This window comes from Mastigoproctus giganteus, chromosome 8 (genome assembly GCF_048544385.1).
Source record: "Mastigoproctus giganteus isolate SK-2022 chromosome 8, ASM4854438v1, whole genome shotgun sequence".
NCBI lineage: Eukaryota > Metazoa > Arthropoda > Arachnida > Uropygi > Thelyphonidae > Mastigoproctus > Mastigoproctus giganteus.
The window spans coordinates 202,103,355-202,116,806 of NC_143582.1; the positions used below are offsets into that span (position 1 = coordinate 202,103,355).

The following is a 13,452-nucleotide window of genomic DNA, read 5'->3' on the forward strand; positions in this document are numbered from 1 at the left end:
GGCTGGACAAATTTAAAGAGCATCATGGCTTGCTCAAAAAGATATTTCTGATGAAAGTGGCGTTGCAATCGAAGAAGATGGTACCCATTGTAAAGAAACAGTTTTGAAAAAAATTATTAGTATTAGTTGAGGCGTATGATGCAAGAAAGCAAGCTTATATAACATCAGCCAAAAAAAAAAAAAAAAAACCCCTTCCCATTTCACCCATCTGGTCACTCCAAATGTTTGTCTAGTTCAGTCTTAAATTTATTTAAGCTATCAACTTTCACAACAACAGATGGAAGTCTGTTCGAGCAATCAACTACCCGCTAGCGAAAGGCAAGCTTCTGCACATCTATTCTACAACTGTCTTTCCTCAATTTGAATTTATGTTCCCTCGGGTTCTTAATCTGAGCAAGCAAAAGTATCCCGTGAGCATTGAGCCTGTTCAAACCATTCAAGGCCTTATACACTTCAATCAGATCACCTTGCAGGTGCCTATTCTCCAGATGCTACAACTTGCAGAACTTAAGCCTTTCTTCATAAGCGCACCCCCTTGTTCCTCTCACCAATCTTGTTTCCCTTCTCTGTACTTGTTCTAACAACTCTACATCCTTCCTAAAATGAGGCCTCCAGACCTGTACGCAGTACTCAAGGTGTGACCTGACGTTAGCATTAGTAGAGGCATATGATGCAAGAAAGCAAGCTTATGCAGCATCAGCCAAAAAAAAAAAAAAAAAACCCTTTTCACTTCACCCCTCTGTTCGTTCGAAATACCTGTCCAGCTGAGCCTTAAACTTATCAACTTCCACGACAAGGGATGGAAGTCTATTCCACCAACCAACCACCCGCTAGCTAAAGGCAAATTTCTTCATGTCTATCCTACATCTGTCTTTTCTCAATTAGAATTTATGCCCTCTCAGGTGATTATTCTGAGCAAGAGGAAGAATCCCATCAGCATTGAGCATGCTCAAACCATTCAAGGCTTTATACACCTCTATCAGATCACCTCGCCGGTGCACAGTCTCCAGACACTGTAATTTGCAAAACTTAAGCCTTTCTTCGTAAGAGCACCCCTTTGTTCCATTCACTAATCTTGTTGCTCTTCTCTGTACTCGTTCCAGCATCTCTACATCCTTCTTGAAATGAGGCCTCCAGACCTGTATACAGTACTCTAGGTGTGGTCTGACCATTGCCTTATACAATGGAATAATCACCTCCTTATCCCTGCTAGAAAAATTCCTATATATCATCAACAATACACCATGAGCTACTCTTGCAGCCCATCTGCACTGCTCAGAAAACTTCGTATCTGCCTGCACAACCACCCCCCAGGTCCCTTTCATTCTCTACCACTGTCAGTGTAGTACCACAGAGTTCATACGTTGCTATGGGGTTGCTGTTTCCCATATGTAGTATTTTACATTTGTCAATGTTAAACTTCATTTGCCACCTCTCAGCCCATCTGCTCAACCTTTCCAGATCCTGTTGCAGCGTCAGTAGCATCCTTAACAACCCTACCAACCTTTGTATCGTCTGCAAACTTGGACATTAAGCTTGATATACCATCATCAATATTATTTATAAATACAGAAAACAACAATGGACCCAACACTGAACCCCGAGGGACTCCACTAATAACATTAGTCCACGATGAACAGTGTCCATTAATTACCACTCTCTGTCTTCTGCCACTCAACCATCCCTTTATCCATAGCAACAATTTGCCACCAATGCCACACTACTCCAATTTGTGCAGCAGTCTTCCATGTGCAACAGTATCAAAAGCCTTTCTAAGATCCAAATATATAATATAATATCAAAGTTATTCCCTGCATCCAATTCTTTTGTGACTACATCATAGTATCCAATCAAATTAGTCAGGCAAGACCTTCCCTTAACAAAACCATGCTGTGTCTGAGCTATAACTGAATTCTTGTCAAGATGTGCTTCTTTAACCAGTGCTTCCATTAATTTTCCTGGAACAGCAGTTAAACTCACAGGTCTATAATTACTTGTGTCAGCCTTTGATCCTCCTTTGTGAATTGGGGTGACATTTGCACATCTCCAGTCTGTGGGTACGTCCCATGAGTCCAAGGAAGCTCTCATAATTATGGCTAACGGATTGCTTACTTCCTTTGCTGCCTCCTTTAATATAACTGGATAGATCCCATCCATCCCAGGTGCCTTTCTTGTATTTATCTTCAACAATTTCTCCTCCACTTTACTCTCAATTATTACAAGTTCATCTAGCTCACTGCCAGTGTTTACTTCATCTATGGCATTTCCCTTCCTGAATAACTCCTCATGTGTGAATGTAGATGCAAAATATTGATTTAGTTTGTTAGCTACCTGAGCAGGATCATGAACAGTTGAACCATCGATATCAAGTGGACCAATCTGATTCATCCCCTTCCTTCTAGAGTTTACATAAGTAAAGAACTCCTTGCTGTTTTTCTTTGCATCGCTTGCCAAAGATTCCTCGTAATCTGCCTTCGCCTGCCTAACCTCCTTTGTAACTTGGTTACAGATCAACTTATATCTATCATAGGCTTCTGTGTCACGTGTTAATTTATATGTATCCCATGCATTTTTCTTCTCTGCCATATGTCTCATTAGTTCATCTGACATCCATTTAGGCCTGAACCTTGAATAATATTTCTTAGTTGGTATGTAAAGCCTAGTAGCTTCCAAGATAAGTTCTTAGAATGCTTCCCATTTTGAGTTTGCTGTTGGTAACATCATCAGTTAGTCCCACTGTATAGAATTTAAATACTGACTCAGACCATTGTAGTCGCCTTTACGAAAGCAATAACCCATCCCTTCACCCCTGATGGTAGTTACCTCCTTGAGTAAATCCCACTTCAGAACACTGTGATCACTGTCACCTAGTGGTTCCTCTATCTGCAGATTCTTAATGCACGAAGAATCACTACTGATAATCAAATCAAGAGTATTGCTCCCTCTAGTTGCTTCCCGAACATGCTGATTTAGAAAACAATCATCCAATAAATCCACAAAAGCCTTGCTAGTGTGTGAGTGACCAACCCACAAATTCCAGTCAATATCTGGGAAATTAAAATCCCCCATTATAAGACTCTGATTTACTGGCCCACTCTATTTCCCTGTACAGTTTCTTATTATACTCATCAGAGTCATTTGGCCTATAGCACACTCCTACTCTCAATTCTGATCTCCCAATGCTTATGTCACACCAAACTGACTCGACACTGCACTGTCCAGCGATGTCGACTGGCTTCAATTCCTTGTATTTTATGTGTTTCTTAACTAATAGCATAACCCCTCCTCCCTTCCTATCCTTTCTGTAGACGTTGTACTCCCCAAATTCCAGTTCTGCATTACTTATATCTGTGTGACACCATGTCTCTGATATCCCAACAATATCTGCCTTTGATGCTTTGAGCAATACCTCAAATTCATCAAATTTATTTACCAAACTCCTAGGATTGGTGTACACGAAAGTATACATGCACCTGTTTTTTTTTCTTAGCTATCGTAACACAACCCAATTGCCTGACCATTGCCTTATACAAAGGGATAATCACCTCTTTGTTTCTGCTACAAAAATTCCTATATATCATTGACAAAACTCTATGAGCGGCTCTAGCAGCAAGTCTGCACTGCTCAGAGAACTTCATATCTGACTTCACAATTACCCCCATGTCTTTTTCATTCTCCACCTCCCTGAGTGTAGTACCACATAGTTGGTACGTTTCTCTTGGGCTACTGCTACCCATATGCAGTACTTTGCATTTGTCAATGTTAAACTTCAGTTGCCACTTCTCAGCCCATCTGCCTAACTTTTCTAGAACCTGTTGCAGTAGCATACTGTCATTAATAACCCTGTCAACCAACACTGATATCATTGATAAATATACAAAACAACAATGGGCCCAGCACCGAACCCTGGGAAATTCCACTAATAACATTAGTCCATGTAAAGCAGTGTCCATTTATTACCACTCACTGCCATCTCCCACTCAACTATCCCTTTATCCATTGCAGCAACTTGCCCTTAATGCCATACCACAAATTGCCACAATAGAGGACTAAGAGTCCAAAGACATATTCAACGTTGATGAAACATGTCTATTTTTTAAATGTTTGCCGAACATTTAAAAAATGTTCGGCAAACTGCTCGGGAGTCCATTTGACATGCTGCATACACCAAATTAATCGGGCCCTTTTAATTTTTTGTGTTGGCAAATGGTTGCAAATATGGCTAGTAATGAAAAACTGAAGCTTTTGGTAATAGGCAAAAGTAAATAACCCTGATGTTTCAAAGGAGTAGTCATTAGACTTTACTCCTTTGAAACATTCAACTTCAACTTTGACTACAACTACAACAAAAAACAACAAATGACATGCGAAATTTTTGAGCAGTGGATTTTGAATTTCGATAGAAAAATTACGAAAGAAAACAGAAAAAATAGCATTGACTGTCAACAACTGCCCTGTCGACCTTCACTCAGTAATTTCGAAACTTAAGTGTGAAGCTTGTTTTCTTCCTTCTGAATAACTCATCTTAATTGCAGCCAATGGACCAAGGCATTATTAAGAATTTGAAAATGGACTACTGAAGGCACATACTGAAAAAAAATTATCCTAACAATAGAAACCAACCAACCTATAGATTTGTGGATGTGCATATCAGAGTTGGAGAAAGTGTGACGTCAAGATGCGACAGAAACATCAATTAAGAATTGTTTTGCAAAAGCAGTTTTGCTAAATGATAATTAACATAGATGAGTGGGATTAATTACTAGAAGACATTGAGAAATCTTAGGAAAAATTCCAAGTGAGGTTTGATCGGTGGAGAAATTGTTCTTGACGAATTTTTAGGAGTTGATAATGATGTCAGAGTAGCTGAATATCCGAGTGACGTCAACATTTTGGAGCATATTTAAAGAACTAGTGACAATATTGACAATGAGTTGGATGAAAATGAAGGCCATATTAAGCCTTCCAAACAAATGTTGGCAGCATTTGAAACTTTGCATCGAGGCCTTCAGTAGGAAGAAAATGTAACAGAAAATATATCTGAGTGTTTAGTTTAAACAAACGTGAACATTTTTATGAATGGTGTATAGTAGAATCCAGTGTACAACAAAAAATAACCAAACATTTTATGACAATTCTTAAAAGTGTACTAATAAATTGTGGTTATCATGTAAATAGTCATTTCTTAATATATATGTATTGATAAATTTTTTAAAAATGTTAGAAAATTTATTCATTCCCACTTCTTTCCCATTTCTGAATTTACAATATTTTTCATTGTTAAAAAGGTCATATTTCTTTATGACGAAATTTACATATAATAACAAATTTTTTCAAGGGAACGATCGATTTTGTTATATAGAGATCCAACTTTACTTTTAATTATGTCTCTTATTAATGGATATAATTAAAAGTAAATATACTTTTAACTATATCCATTTACATTACATTCTTCTATGGCTGTTTTGTACTTGAAGGTGTAATTATTTGTATTACTGTGTTATTATATACCTAACTCCTTATGTCCCTCCTTGCAGTAATATTACATCATTTTCTTATACTTATTTTATATATATATATATATATAAACTGGCCCTTCACACTATTATGCCATTTATCTGGAATACAATTTTTTGGTATATGCCTTTTTGCATGATATTTAATTAGTAATTTAAGCTGCTTACATGAGGTCAACTGTGTTGGGACCACCATTTTTTGCCTATGCACATTTAAAATCATAGTATTTTGTTTTATTCAGTTTTCTATTTTGATCTATTTACACTGGCAGAAATGTATGAAACATTATGGCCCCCAATGGATGATCATAATTGATCCCCTGACAAAACTTTCTTCCCAGTAATGATATTCTACTCATTAATTTTCATCCCGGACCTTCCATAAGTATTGCTTATTATTATCAGCAGCATTCTATTCTTTACACAGCAAATTTTGTCCAATATTCACATTGTAACTACATGTATGTCAATGCTGGTATTATGTATTATACATAATTATCATTGTTACATCATTCCATTATTCAAATCATTAGCATTTTTTATATTCTTTCAGCCTTCTATCTTACACTTGCACTGTCCTTTCCTTTCCTTCTTATAAGTCAACACCTTGCAGAATGAATATTTCAACTTATTACTTTGACTAAATTGCTTTTCCTTTATTATACTTACACCAACACTTTTTTTAGCAGCTTAGCACTTCAAGGTGTTGGTATATATCAGGGGTGGCCAACGAGTCGATTGCTGATTTAATTTTGGTCGATCACGATGAATTTTAAATATACAGTCATCGCTCGATTTGTGCACCTTGTGCAATGAAATTTTTGAGATGGTAGATCGCAGCACATTTTGAAGGAAAAAAGTAGATCGCATCACAAATTAAGTTGGCCAATCCTGGTATATATCATACTTTAATTAATACATTTCCACCCATACAGTTACTATTATCATCAGCTACTTCCACGTATTATTACTACTCACACTCGCACACACACACGTGTTCAAAAAGAGTGCATCACCTAGGAATTTCACATTTCTAACCCTTTTTCACAATGGTATGTTACATTAATGACTAGCATCACAAATAGAAATATAAACAAAAGATATTTCTTAATAGTTAAGGCAAAGCTAAGTAATAAGACAGGTGCTCTCAAAACATTCCAAAATGACCATTTGCAACCTTTATACAACAGTTTTGGTAAACACGACAATTATGGCTGAAATGTTATCAGAAGCCCTCAATTTGCTTCAGTTCATCATTTTAAATGGAAAACAAAATGAAAAGTTCACCAGGTGCAAACTAATATTTAGTTGAACTGCTTCTGGCCCTGATGATAACAGCACACTGTTGAGGCACTGACAAGATCAATTTCTGAAGACAATTAACTGATAGTTCGTGGTTCCAAACACGAATTATGGCTTCCTGAAGTTCACAAATGGTCTTTGGTTTCTTTCTGGAAACTGCAGATTCCACACGATGTCAACTGTTCTCTATAGGATTCAGGTCCTGGCTGTTTCCTGGCCAGCTAAGAGTTGTAACGGACTGTTCTTCCAACCATTTTTTCACCTGTAATAATTTTAAACACATTACTGTCGAACCTCTGATGCAGAAATGAAGCTAAAGTAACTACAGAAGTGCCTACTTACACTTTTCGCCCGATGACAAGGAGCAGAGTCATTCTGAAAGATGCAGTTACCTGGCAGGTTGAAATGATCTCTAATGGTTGGCAGCAATTTGCCTTCCAATATAGCCAGGTATCCATTGACATTTACGGAACCTTTTATAAACTGCAGGTGATCTACTCTGCGATACGAAATGCAGCCCCATATCATTTGGTCAGTGGAGTTCACTGTAGACACCATACAGTCTGGATAGTATTCTTCACGACGTCTACGGCGAATCATTTGTCTCCCATGAACCATACAGGTTGAATTTCTTCTAATCCGAGAAAAATAACTGATTTGCACTGCTCGGGAGTCCATTTGACATGCTCCATACACCAAATTAATCGGGCCTTTTTGATTTTTTGTGTGCAGAGGGACTTCTTCATAGGACAATGGGCAACAAATCCATTTTTGAAGAAGCTGTTGTTGTTATTTGGTTTTTAGGAGCATTAGCAACTAAGACCATATTGCTCCGGGGATATGCGGTGGTCATTGCCTGACCTTTCCGCATCCTCTGTATTCGGTGGTCACGGGCTCAAACCCCGGTCTAATCAAGAAGCGTGTGCTACGCACTGCTGCTCCTGCCCACCTGGCTATGGAGGTGCCCCTTTGAAAAAGCATCTTCTGACTGTTACTGCACTTGCTACCACTCCTGTATGTTCTTCCCATTCTAGCTCAGACAACAAAGCTTTACAGTTTTTAAGGCATAAGTGCTTCAAAACGCGGTCCTGTTTTGGCATAGAAACTTGGTTGCATCTGGTTCCTTTTTTCCTAACAGCAGACCCAGTATTCTTGAATTTGGAAAGAAATCTACTCACTGTCGAATGATTACAAGACACTCTATAAGCATATATGACGGGAAGAACATCCTTCCTCACATAAAGCAACAATAGCACTCTTTCTTCGTGGCGTCAACTGCACGTAACTCGCCATCCTGATACAAGAAAGGGATGATTGACTGCAACTCTTGCAGAGCGTACTTATATAGCTGAAAGTAACATCAAATGCAATAATACATCATCACCTGCACGTGTCAATCTTATCTGATGCAGCCTGTAAGAAATATTGCCATATACTTATGTTATTCAGAAGACAATTACAATTTTAAGGGGTGATGCACTTTCTTTGAACACCAGTGTAGAAAATCTGGTTCTCAGATCTATATCGATGAAACAAAAAAAGAGGCTATTAAAACAGTCAGCATGAATTTATTTTTTATTTAAACAATTATTCTATTCAGGTCCAATACACAAATTGGTAATTCTATAGGTGGAGGGGAGTATTGTTAAAAGCAGTCGGTGTTTAACTTTGCAAAAAGTATATTTCCTATTAATATTAATTCTGTCGATACAAGAAAAGGACTTGAGCAAATTATTATTATTATTAATAGTAGTAGTGGTGGTTGCAGAAAATGATGCAAGGAAGCAAGCTTATACCAAAAAAAAAAAAAAAAAAAACACTTTCTCTCCATTTCCTCTAATACTATGCTGCCTAATTCTTTCTTAAACTCATTCAAACTACCCTTTTCCACAACACCAGATGGTAGTTTGTTTATTCCAACAATAACATGATATGTGACTAACAGTTCCACAAAATTCTGGAACTGTTTACTTCTGTGAATGACTGCATAGTTTCCTCTGAAGTCACAGATGACATTATTGAAAATCAGAGTTGTATGTCAGCAAGTGTCCAATGTTTGGAATATATTTCCATTTTGGTTTCATTTTAAAATAATACACAGCTATGTATATCGTATCATTTAACTTAAAATTCTGATAAAGCTAGAAAAACTCATTTTTATACCACAAAATATAAAATAAAGAATACATAAATCTTCATTATATAATGTGCCTTCAACTTGAACCCAGGAAAAAAAAAAAAAAAAAAAACACCTCTGCTTAACCTCTAACTGAAATCTACTGAGATCTGATCAGGAACTCATGAAAACCAATCAAGCATGAAAAGTAACTAATGACACACTGCACTGCTACCTGTCACTCATGGTTAATGGTGCTGCTACTGGTACATATAATATGAAATAAGGTTTTATTTATGTGCACTGAACTATGCATACATGACAAATTTTTAATCGTAAACTATGAATAACAAAAACCAAAGCATAACACTAATTCTATTCCTAAAAATTATAAAATAATAACAAAAAAAAAATTTTAAACATTTGAAAAATAATTCAGGGTATCTTAGTAAAATTCAAGGTCCCAAAGTACGCTGATAAACCAACTTTCTTTGCTGTGAATATGAAATGAAATATAAACATTATTAAAGATGCGAGTTTCTGTCGTAATTATTTCTGTAAATGTGATGACTAACTACTACAAGAATGAGTCAAATGAACACACTGCTTTTTTTTACTTTTTCAAAAAAAATCAACACACTTTAGGCACTTATTTCATCTGTATGCCAGCTTTTTAATAACTCTACTCATCAAAATCTTTTGCTTGCTGTTGGAACCACTGTTTGATGGTTTTCATCACTTCATCATCCATGTGGAATCAATGTTCTGCCAGATAATTTCTCAGTCTTCCAAAAACATAAGAACCAGACAGACTATTGGAGGGAACGAACAGGTGAAATGGGAGGTGTTGTGATGTTTTTTTTTGGCTGATGCTGTATAAGCTTGCTTTCTTGAATCATTTGGCACTGCTAATGATAATTGCAAGGCAACATCGTCTGCTTGTTCACCCAATCACTTCCCAGTGCAGCTCTCAGTTTGGTTGCCATGGTGTGGTCGAGCAACAGTCACTGAGAATAAAAGAATAGTAAGAACATAACCTTTCCAGTACTTCAAAAAGTCATAAACCTATTTGGTTGTGGTGATGACTGACTCTTTATTTAAAAATGTTTGCATCATGTCCTAACCACAGTTACTATATAATTCAAGAAGTCACTTTCTTTCTCGTCATATGATATTAGATGCTGTAGACCAAATTTTTTTTGCAAACATTTCTGTTCCTTGTTGAGGCACTTGGGAACCCACTTTGTGCATATATGTTCCTGTAGTGTAAATCTGTCGCGGATAGGTAGATTACAGTATGCAAATGCACAACTGAAATTCACCTCTTCGGGCACATCGTCAACTATTACACGTCAATCTGTCAAGATGATTTTATCTTGACAGATGTTTTGTTTTCCAACAACTTGAGCAAGAGTCATTCTACTGAGTTTTTCTTTCTTCACAGTAATGATCTGCTTTTTCATATACTTGTAGTCATGACATACAGTTGCCAAAATACACTTTTTTTCATATGACTGAATTTCCAATGGAAAGATGCCCTCCAGTCTAAGAAACTGACCAACACTGCTGTGACAGCTTGAATATGCCCAACTGTGAACATCGTATCATCACTACTGGTGCTGCTGTTGTAGGGTTTTAGGCACATCAGCAACTCAGACCATACAGCACCATTGTGTGTTCTCTGTAAAAGTGTGTATTCACAGGCTGATTTATGTATTGTGTGGACTGAAAAACCCAGAATAACAACTCATGGTAGCAAACCCCCAATCCCTCCACCTGGGATCAGCTAACTACAGCCTCGGTTGAAGAGGAAACTAGAAATTGAATCTAGCCCTTTCAGAATGAGGGACAAGTGGCAAAACCACTATGTCATGGAGGACTGCCTCTGTACAAAACTCTCTGTGCATGCCCTATTGTTCAGTAGAATCATTAGTACCATCCTTAAATTTATATCCATGGAAAGGCATACTTTAAATTTAGACAAATGAAATCTTGTTTTCATTTGGCACATCCTCATAGAATGAGGTAGCCAAGTGGGCAGGAGCGGGAGTGCAGTAGCACACGCTCTTTGAGTAGACCGGGGTTCAAGCCCCTGCCTGCTGAATACGGTCGATCTGCCAACCCGCACTGGACCAGCGTGGCAGATTATGGTCCATTTCCCTCAGCATGAATTGTTGAGGAGGCTTCCATCCTGCAGTGGGTTGATAATGGCTGCACTTTACTTTTTTTTTTTTTACATAGAATGAAAATATACATATACATAAGAAACAGCTTACACAGAAACAGCATTTACAATGTTCAGCTCACTGTAAATGTTTTAACTATTCAGAGAGTAGCATTTAAAAGTTAAAAGAAAAAATAATTTTCTTAATTTTTCTTCCAAAAAGGCATGGTTGGCTTCTTTAAAAGTGTTATTTCTGATCCTCTGATATATTTTAAAATGTGCAACTCTCCAGATCATCTGATGTAAATGATAAATATAAGAGACTAAAATGAAATTAATAAAATATGCAATTCACTTCCAATGTATTTTGTTTATGTAGTGAGTACTCTACAGTACCTAATGGTGTCAAATTGCATAAGGATTTTAATTTAGATTATCTTAATTTTTTATTTTTATTACCAACACAACCATTTATCTATACACTGAGGTACATTTTCAAATTCTACTTTCCAATTAACATGAACGACTTTCAATATAAATTAGCATTTTCTATGGCCAATATTATAGAACAATCACACATTGTCCCCACCACCTTTTTTTTTTTTGAAAATCCATACTACTACTAAAACTTGGCAATCTATACATCACGAAAAATAACTACAGCTTATGTTTGAGGGCAATGTTTCATATTATGCTTATAAATGTCTTATAATGTTATGCTTATAAATGTCTTCATATTATGCTTATAAATGGCATTTCATAAATACTAATTTTTAGGGAAATGTTTCAATCTTCTTTTCAAAATCAAAACCATTGAACTGCTATTAAGTGTACTGTGTTTTTAAATTTTGATTAAAGGGATAGATGAATTGGGATTAAAGGGTAGACAAAGTAAGCTGCATGTATTGACTACATACACAATTTGTGACAAGGCAGAATTTCCTGACAATTGCAAAATGAGAGGCTTCCCTTCACAATAAAAACTACATGCAACATAAAAAGATATGTTTTTTAATTAGTAATGAGTGGGGTTTAAGTTGTACCTTTCTCCATCAATCTCAAATCCAGTCCCAGTAATTTATCTACTATAATAACGTGGTGCGGCAAAAAAAAAAAAAAAAAAAAAAAGATTGAAATGACTTTCGTAAGACAGTTTTGTCTTGTTTTTTTACAAACTGTGTTGAGTCAATAGTGTTAGTCAACAAAATGTTGGTAACCATCAAAGACATGATTCAACTGCATGAACTCTTTTCATAAATCCTATTAACGAGTATCACTGTATAACTACAAATATTCTAAGAAATTTAACTTAATAATAAGTCTCATAAGTGACCTTTATTTGCATTTACGTAAACGAAGCCTGATGCACGAATGACAGATAAAAATAACAAGCAATGGCCTTCACTCAACTAAGCAATGCATTAAGCACAAACGCATATAATACTGCTATATAATACTGTAATTAGTGCTGAACTCTGCAGTCTGACCATGTCATGATTAAAAAAGCCACTAACGTTAAAATGATATGGATAGAATTAATACTTACCCTGATTTTTCTAACTTAATTCCAATTAAGAAACTGAAATATCACAATTTATAACTATATCACTGCTCGGGCTCATATTGGACATCAAGCGCATGTATCTTCTCAATGGTGGTTTTAGACGAAATCCATATGTATTCCATGATTTAAAACAAACTTTACTTTCACTTAATTTGTTTCATATATAAGTGGTTAAGAACGACAACCAACCTGCCCAAAATTCTTAGAATGCATATATACACCCAGTATCAATCAACAACATTACTAAAAGTAGCATAACAGAAAACCAATCTCTAGCGCCACGCACTTGACCACTCCTAATACTCGGTACTTGAACTACGGTATTTTTCAGTGTGCATCTTCATACGTAGAGGAAATATTTTAAAAGATGCAAATAAAAATAAATTTAAATTTAAAAATAAAATAATAAAAAAATTAAGACATAATTAACGCTATTAAATATTTTATAAACACTTAAAAAAGAAAACACTATTTGGTTGCAAACGTTTCGTTAAGCAGCAATTGTAATTTTATTCACATGCAACACGAAAAATGAAAATAAAAAGCAAAAATTAAATAAATATAAATCTACACTTAACTTACAGGAAGTACCCAAACAAAAGGGCAATTCCACGTGATACGATCAATAAAACGAACTTTGTATCATGATATCGGTTCTGCTGAAAGCTTGACATTTTGATAACATATCTCAAAATAAAACGGAATGGTTAGCCAATTTTTCGATATAGAAATATGCCCGCATTTTTGAAATACTGTCATAGTGACCAAAACTTTCACTTTTTCATGTTAT

The 13,452-nt window shown here is 36.0% G+C and overlaps 1 protein-coding gene across 1 annotated transcript in view; it reads right to left on the reverse strand.

The window, feature by feature from the left end:
- The window catches only part of LOC150082193 (transmembrane protein 184B-like), a 162,644-nt gene extending 149,680 nt beyond the window's left edge, over positions 1 to 12,964 (reverse strand). Inside the window, exon 1 of the mRNA XM_090379161.1 lies at positions 12,645 to 12,964. The gene's annotated coding sequence lies outside the window, so the exon portion shown is untranslated. The remainder of the gene's footprint in view (positions 1 to 12,644) is intronic.
- Between the last annotated feature and the right edge of the window lie 488 nt (positions 12,965 to 13,452).